Consider the following 9,839-nt stretch of genomic DNA (forward strand, 5'->3'; position numbering starts at 1 on the left):
AAGGTTATAATTTATTCAAGTTCTGAGTAAATAAGTTCGATGAATAGAGGAAATGTTTGGTGCATCACCATTGAGTTCTGCAATACCGTGTCTCTATCACTAAATTTGATGGATGCCAACGATTGAAGTTCAATTTCAAGTTAGTTTAGTTACACAGGTTAACTTTGTTTCATTACCAATAAATTTGGTCATTATCTATACATCACCGAAGTAAGATCGATGGAAATTTTTTAATTACTTTGGTCCAATTTTTCTTTAGTTATGAATAGCCTTCTGAGGCTAGAACCCTTATTTTTCGCTGAATTTGAGATCTAGAAAGATGTAATTGAAACCGTAAGATCTAGATTAGAATTCAACTTATTTTTTCACTTTGTTTTTGAAGATTTTATTCTTAATATGTGAATCTAATGGAAGCTTTTTGATGAGCATAGTGGTATAATCTCTTGCTCCTTAATTTTCCATTGCTAAATCCAAATACTTAAGAGTGTTTGATGAATGATTGTTGATTAGTGTACGGGTGTTGATTATTTATTTCTGATTTAAGTTATAATTGTTGGTTTAACTATTATCTATGTTTTAACTCACGAATAGAGAATGCCAACTCTATTCAAACTTAGATCCATCATTTTACTTGAAAGAGAGAGCAAATATGAAAAGAATTAGTTTACAAAATTTTGGGTTTTCTCATTTAATAGATAGTGCTATAGATACACTAATTAATTTGAGGTATCGAGTTGTTTAGAAAGATAAACATAAGATTGCCATTTGAAATTTAGTTATAGATTGATTGATTATGACTGATATCTAAAAGCTAGCCTTTCCATACTTTATACTTATTGAATCAAAGGTCAATCACCTATGTATTTAATCAACTATTAAGTGAGCACACGAAAAGTTATTCTACTATTGATTACCAACACCTAAATTGAAAATATAGAAATTACACTCTCTTGATAATTATAATCCAAAGTGTTCCAATTGTAGACATAAAATCCCTATTTACTTTTACCATCAAATTAATACGAGCAACCATCTGGTCAATTATGTATATTCGAAAATGAATCTTTCTATAAATTCCATGTGGAATCGACTTTGTAACGCCCTAAAATCTAATCTCGAGACATCACACGGTGCTCAAGAATATGAGTAGCCTGAAGCTAACCTTGTCTGCCTTTTACTAGAGATATAAATCACATAATCAAGGAAATATGGACATGAAAGTCATACTGAATAAAGACACTGTCAAAATAAATAAGAATAATTTAAATATAATGTATGAAACATTAATACTGAATAAGCTGAATCACAACTAGTAGTTTCACAAGCCTCTACTAATAACATCTAGAGAGTCACCGGGATAAACTCCCAGCTAACTCAAACTGTCTGAAAAGAACACAAAATTATGTAAACTGGTAAGCTGCAAAATCTGAGTGAACAAGTCCCCAAACTATAAGGACTCACCAACTATAGGATGTTGGTAGAGATGCTCAGACTACTCACACTGATGATACTGAGCACTTGAACCTATGTTATGAGACAATGTAGCACATAGACATATATGTGGTTCAATACTTTGTGGATGTACTGAGTATATGGGGGTGAAATTCATAAGTAAAACATTATCTTATCATCATAATTTATAAAACAATGCATGCTAAATGTAAATGACTCACATAAGCTAGAATATCTAAAATACTGAAATCATGAATAATAAATCAATCGTACTTTATAAATTTAGTGAGCCATAACATTTAGTTCTGAAAGCTATACTCATATTCTGTTTGTAAATCATACAGTCCAAGTGTAAAAAGAGCTCACTTCTTAAATTTGAAATCTAAAAGCTAAAGTCTGTAACAGTTATCTTTTTGTAAAGCATAATTTGAGTAAACTTTGTGAGCCTTTCTAAAAGATTTTCTGTAAATCTTTTCTGTTAGGCTTTACTATTAAGGAAAACTATTCTGCAAGAGAAAATAATTTATCTGAAGCTTATCTATAAGGGAGGTTCTTCTAAATGACATAAACCATACGAGCTACATGGAGTCCAACGTCTCATCCTCCTAAGGAAGAAACCTCACGTTGGGGATAGGTTTCATACTCTTGCCAAGGAGTATAGCCTCAGCTTAAGTGATCACTATCTTAGCCCACTATGGGCCCTTTAATCTCAAATCTATGGTGGCACGTAGTTCTAGGGTATGAGACCTTGGAATCATACCCAACTCGGTGCTAACTACTAATCTCTTTTTATTTGCAGCGTTCATCTTGTTGGAAATCCACTTTAAAACTAGCATAAGGGTTTATTATGAAACCAGTTATGAATTTATCTGAATTAATCTATAAAAAGCTATTTTACTTTCTATAATCTGTAATCTATCTGCAAAGTGGATTCCAAAACTTATCTGAGGATCAAAAGATCAAAACTTTATTGTAAATCTGATATAATCAGCTCATAAGATGCTTAAAGCATCATCTTTCTCAAAATATCAATATATAAACTTGGGGCTTAGTAATCCATGTATCAAACTCATGTAAAAACATCATAATAATCATTCTTGATAATAAAAACAATGATAATTCATCTCAAAATCTGTAATTTACTACAATAGGCATGAAAATACAAAAATAGACATTCAATTCATCTTCAAAATATCTCAGAAACTCATAACGTTGCAAATAGCAATAATGGGTATGAACCCTAATTCAAAACACATTTAAGTTCATTCAAAATCATCTGAATTTAATGTAAAAGCTTGGTTTTGGGCAAACGAATGGAAAAAGATCCTTGTTCATAAACCCCACATACCTTGATTGTGATTAGATGAAGAAACTTGAATTATTGATTCCTAATTGAGTTCTTGGAGATGGATTCTTGATTATATTTCCTTGGGAATCTTAAATGGAGATGAATTCTTGATTATATTTCCTTGGGAATCTTAAATATTAATCTTTCTTGGAGAATCAATGGAGGATTTTGATTTCTCAGAGAAGAGGTTTTAGAGCTCTAGGGTTTTGCTTTTGAAGAGAATGATGAATAATGAACACAAAGTGCTTTGAATATGATTAATCTTGTGTTGGGATGGATTGGGGCCTTGGGAATTGACCAAAATACCCATTTTAATCTTCTAGATGGAACTAAAAATGTAATATTTTTGTTATTTAGGAGGCCACCACGACGCTGGAAAATAGATGAGTGGGAACTAGACATTCACTGCGATGCGCCACCATCGCAGTGCCCCTTTGAAATGCCATTTTGGCCACTGACGCAATGCGCCAATGTCGCATTGGGCTACTGGAAATCGATAATTAGGATTGGGTGAATTTCGTATCAATGGAAAACTTATTCAATTTCTCACACAATGGGAGGTCTAAATCTGGAAAATTCCACACAAAATAAATATTCTTCATTTTGGAAGCTATTTCTTAACATTCTACGAATGAATTTAAGATTGGAAAAGTGCGGGTTATTATAATATCTCCCCCTTGGGAACATTCATACTTGAATATGGTTAATTTAAGCTTAAATTACTGAGAAATCTGAGGCTATAAACTATCATGCACTACTAAAATAAACTGAATACCTGAATCTCAATTAAAATGAGCTACTAAATTGATCTGAAGTGCATGAATTCTCATAAAGATAACTATATATAGCTGAATCTGGAACTAGAAAAGAACTGAAAAAAGTAAAACTATTACCTTTGGCTGAATCTGAGTTTGTGGAGAAGAGATGTGGATACTTGGTATGTATGTCTGCTTCTGTTTCCCAAGTATCACCCTCAACGAACTGTTTTTGCCATATAACTTTGACTAAGGGAACTTCTTTGTTCCTTAGTCTACGAATCTGATGATCAAGAATCTCTGTTAGGACTTTTTCATAAGAAAGGCTATTTAAATATCTGTGCTTTCTAGAGGAACTAAAATGGCTAAATCATCCATGCACTTCTTTAATAATGACACATGGAATACTGGATGGACTAAGGATAAATCGCGGGTAGCTCAAGCTCATACACTACCTTCCTAACACGACTCAAAATCCAGAAGGGACAAATATAATGGGGACTACGCTTCCCCTTCTTGCCAAATATCTTCACCCCTCTCATGGGTTAAACTTTTAAATACACAAGATCATCAATCTCAAACTCAAGATCTCTTCTTGTCACATCGACATAGGATTTTTGAAGACTCGGGGATGCTTTCAATCTCCCTCTAATAAACTAAACTTTCTCCATGGCCTCAAACACCATGTCTGGCCTAATCAAAACGGCCTCACCCACTTCGAACCAACCAATTGGTGATCTATATCTCCGCCCATAAAGAGCCTCAAATGGAGCCATCTGAATACTAGCATGATAACTGTTATTATAAGCTAACTCAATCAATAGCAAATAATCATCCTAACTACCTTTGAAATCAATAACACATGCCCTCAACATATCCTCCAATGTTTGAATGGTCCTCTTTGCATGACCATCTGTCTGTGGATGAAAAGCTAAACTAAGATGAACTTGGGCACCAAGAACCTTCTCAAAGGATCTCCAAAACTAAGAGGTAAACTGAGTAACCCTATCTGAGATGATGGACAAAGGAACTCCATGAAATCTGACTATCTCTTGAATATAAAACTTAGCATAATCTTTATCCATGTAAGACGTGTGAATTGGCAATAAATGCATAGACTAGATGACGCAAATGGGGTAAACCAGTCATAAAATCCATATTCACCTCTTCCTACTTCCAAGTAGGGATACCAAACTCTTACAACGCACCACTAGGTCTTTGGTGTTTTACCTTAACCTATTGAAAAGTTGCACACTTAGCTATAAATTGTAGTATATCTCTTTTCAAACCACTCCACCAATAGATTTCCACAAGTCGCGGTACATCTTGGTGGCTCATGGATGGATAAAATAATGTACACCATACGCTTCTGCCATAATCCACTGCCTAAAATCATCAACACATGGCACACACAATCTACTCTGGGATCTCAACATACCATCTCCGCCTTGGGAGAAAACCTCTACCTTTTGGTCTTTAACTGACTCCTTTAGTTTGACCAAACTAGGATCCTTATGTTGTTTCTCCTTCACTTCAAAAACTAGGGAAGTTCCGTAACTACGTTGACCCAAACATTCCCTTCAAATGAGTCAACCAACCTAACACCCAATCTACCTAATCGATGAACTTCTTAAACTAACTTTGTAATACCCCAAAGTTTCCTAACTAATTTCGTTCCAAGAATGTCAAGTATTAGATTCTAAATTGAATTATGTTTAATCCATGAGGAATTTTTAAGATTTTCACTTTTTAACATGTGGGAAATTCAACAAGCTTTCCATCTATATAAGATTCACCCAAATCCGATAACCGGGTAAAAAGTTATGACTATTTCAAGTTCCTATCGTAAAACAGTGCCATATTGGTCAGTGGCGCGCCGCGCCACAAGCTAAAATGGAAATTGTCCTTTTTTCCAGTGTCTCAGCATGATTTTTCCCGCGTTGCTCCAAAATTTCAGGTTGCAAATGAAGTGGCAATGCGATGGCTCCACATCACACCATTCTCCCATTTCTCAATTGTCAAATTCCAGTGACACGGTGCGATAGCGCCGCATCGCATCAAGGGTCCTGGTTAGGAAATTTTCACCAATTTTAAAAAACGCGTACAGGTTTAAAAGGATCTATCTACCATCCCTATTTAAACCAAATAACACATGATTTAGCCATTCTTTATCCAAAATATACTAGTTTCTCTTAATTTTCTCTCAAGAACAAAATAGGGTTTTAATTGGGGATTCAATTTCAAGAAAATCTCTCATTCAATCTTTGTTAAATCAAGAACTAAGGTATGAGTTGTGTTGATTCCTTTCATCCATAAAGCTCAAGAACCCTATTTTAAATTATGAATCCTGATTATTATGTTTTGGGTTGCTCAAGTTATGTGATGGTTGTTGTTTGATTCCTATGTTGGGATCCTTATGTGAAATTATGAAAACTACGTTAACATATAAATTGAAATCGATGAATTTGGTGTCTTATGATTAGTGAAATTTGATGATTTCACTTATTCCTTAAGTTGTGCGTGTAAGGTGTTTGATAAAATGCCTAAAGGGATGGAAATTATTCACTATAGCTAAATTGTGACCCAAATGACAATGTATGCTTTAACCTTATGTTCAAAACTACTTCCATGTTATTCTTATGTATTGAAAGTGCTTGTGGAATTGCTCATGATTTAGCCTTATGAAATTATGCTATGTATACATGCTATCTTATTCACGTACCATGCTATGATAATCAAATGCCCATAAATATCTCCAACTATTGTATTATGGATTATTGATGTTGGCCACGTATTCAATAATGTCATGCCTTATCAGTTTCATTCCATCGAGTCCTGGGGGTACTTGTACCCAAAAAATATAGTTGTGTGCCTAGATTTAGTGTCATGTTTTCACGATATCCTCAGCCAAGCCATGGTCCATAGAACCCAGTCAGTCATGTGACTTAGGAAAGCTCAATAATTCAGTAATCTCAATAGTATTTCATCAGCTAACAGAACTCCATGAATTCAATATATTTCAGTCCAGTTAATCATGTTCATTGTCTATTCAGATAGGAGTAGGAATTAGCACCGAGTGAACCCAAGGATGGGAACTCACCTATTATATAAGGGTGTGATTCTTATAAGCAATCCTTGCATTCCAAAACTACGTAGCCAGCGTAGGTTGAGATATCATAGCCTATTATATGAGGGTAGATGAGGTGGCTTAACATGTTATATAAGGGTTCCCACCATTCTCACTAGAGTTACCTATTATATGAGAGTTACTCACAGATTTTCCTTACCAGTGGCACGGTATTGACAACCTTCTAATTGGGGTTACATATTGGACCCCAACTCAGCCATAATGGCGTATAAGGGGCATGTCGGTTAGATAACTACTTCCTATAGTTTCAATTATAGAATTAGGACTGTCAGATACATTCATTCAGTCTCGGTAATAGAACTTAGATAGTTCTACAGAATTCAGGGCTTTCAAATACAGTCAACTCAGAATAGTGTGGAACTCAGCTAGTTCTATCAGAAACTACACTATCAGATACAGTCGCTCAGTATCAGTTATATATTATTTAGTATCTCATGTTATCAGTACTCAAACTCAGTAATCATGTTATCACGACCCTAGTTACAGTTATTATGTATTCAACATGTATTCTTACATTCATATTATTCAGTTAGTTAGTTTAGATCATGCATGTAAACCCTTTATATTCAGCCTACCACACATGCATACCAGTACATTCAAAGTACTGACGTATTTACGCTATGGTGTTTTATACCATAGGTTCAGAAGCACGAGCTCTAGAGCATCAGTAGCATTCCAGTCTCCGCAGTTAGAGTTAGCAGTGAGTCCTCATCTTTTGAGGACATGATTATTTCTTTATTATCTCATTAATTAGTTTATTAGTTGGAGTTAGTTGGGGACATGTCCCATTATTTCCTTGTTCAGACAGTTATGTTTTAGAGGCTTTTCATACTACAGTATGTTTAAACAATTTTGTTTTGGGCATTTATACCCCATCCCAGATGTTATATTTTATCGGATATTATGTTCAGTTGAACCTTATGGCCTTTTAGTTCATGTTTCCATAATATACAATATACGGAAGTATACAGGCACAGATATCAATCATGGGTTAGCATGTGGTCCTTCGGGGTCATAAACACCGTGTGGTGTTCCGGGTCCTAGATTCAGGGCGTTACAAACTCTTTGTTTGCACTCTCCACATGGGCAACACTGCCCATAGATAGTCTACTAAGGGTATATACCACTACATTGGCCTTTCCTAGATGGTCAACACACTCATATCATAATCCTTCAACAATTCTAACCACTTTCTCTAACAAAGATTCAACTCCCTCAGAGTAAACACATACTGCAAGCTTTTGTGATCCTTGAATACATCAACATGCACTCCATACAAATAATGTCTCCAGATTTTCAAAGCAAACACAATAGCATCTAACTCAAGATCATGGGTTGGGTAATTTTTTTCATGAGGCTTAAGTTGTCTAGAGGCATAGGCTATGACCTTACCTCTCTGCATCAAAACACAACCTAAACCAAATCTAGAGGCATTACAATAAACCAAAAAACCATTTGTACCATCAGGTAATGCTAAAATTGGGGCTGAAGTGAGTTGAGTCTTTAACTCCTGAAAACTCATCTTGCGGGAATCTGACCACTGAAACTTAACTTTCTTTTGGGTCAATCTAGACATAGGAGATGTAATAGATGAGAAAACTTCAATAAAACAACTGTAATAACTAGCTAGACCTAAGAAATTCCTAATGTCTACCAGGAAATAGGTCTAGGCCAATTCCTTATGGCTTTTATGTTTTTACAATCAACTCTAGTACCTTCACTGGAAACGATATGAACAAGGAAAGCTACTGACCTTAGCCAAAACTCACACTTGCTAAATTTGGCAAACAATTCGTGATCTCTAAGAGTTTGCAAGACAATTCTAAGATGGTCTGCATGATCATTCTCACTACGAGAGTAAACAATAATATCGTCGATAAAGACTATGACAAATATGTCCAAATATTGTTTGAACATTCTGTTTATCTAGTCCATAAAAGTTGTTGGGGCATTTGTTAGTCCAAAGGACATGACTATAAACTCAAAATGACCATAACGGGTTCTAAAAATTGTGATTGGAATATCACATTCCCTTACTTTAAGCTGATGATAGCCGGATCTAATGTCAATCTTTCAAAAATAACTTGTACCCTGGAGTTGATCAAATAAGTCTTCAATTCTAGGAAGAGGGTATTAGTTTTTAACTGTTACTTTATTCAGCTGACGATAGTCAATGCACATATGTAAAAAACTATCTTTCATTTGCACAAATATGATGGGAGCGCCCCATAGAGAAACACTAGGCCTTGTAAAAACTTTATCTAAAAGATCTTGAGTTGCTCTTTCAACTTCTTAAGCTCAGCGGGAGCCATCTGATATGGAGGTATAGAAATAAGATGAGTATCTGGAAGAAGGTCAATACCGAATTCTATTTCCTTATCAGGAGGTACCCTTGGCAAATCTTTAGAAAAGACATCAGGAAATTCACTAACCACGTTGACTGACTAAACTATTAGAGTCTCAAATTTAGTGCCTTCAACTCAAACAACACAATAGATACACCCTTTTGAAATCAACTTTCTGGATTTAAGATAAGATATGAAATGACTTTTGAGAGACACCAAATTACCTGACCACTCAAAACTGGCTCATCTAGAAACTAAAACTTCACCACTCGGGTGCGACAATCTATAGAGGCATAACAAGAATGGAGCCAATCCTTACCAAGAATAAGATCAAAGTCCACCATATCTAACTCTCTTAGGTTTGCTAACATGACTTTATGAAGGACAGTGATAGGATATTTTCAATAGATCTAATTAACAACAACTAATTCACCCACTGGGGTAGGCATCAAGAAAGGCTCAGGGATTTTTCAGAACTTATCTCAAAATTTACTTCAACTAACGAGGTCACATAAGAGAAATTCGACCCAGGGTCTAGCAACAAATAAACATCAAAGTGAAAGACACGAAGCATACTAGTAACAACATATGGTGAATCTTTCTGCTCCTAATAGGATGGTAAAGCATAGAGTTGATTCTGGCACTGACTTCCACCGGTACTAGATGATGTACCCTGAGGAAGGACTAGGTGACCTAAAGGAGCTGGTGCCCTAGCAGTCTGAGTCTGGGGATGATCATCTCTCTTCCCTACTTAGTATGCAGGCACTCTTTAATTTTATGACCCGACTTAC

The sequence above is a fragment of the Capsicum annuum genome, chromosome 2, assembly GCF_002878395.1.
Source record: "Capsicum annuum cultivar UCD-10X-F1 chromosome 2, UCD10Xv1.1, whole genome shotgun sequence".
NCBI lineage: Eukaryota > Viridiplantae > Streptophyta > Magnoliopsida > Solanales > Solanaceae > Capsicum > Capsicum annuum.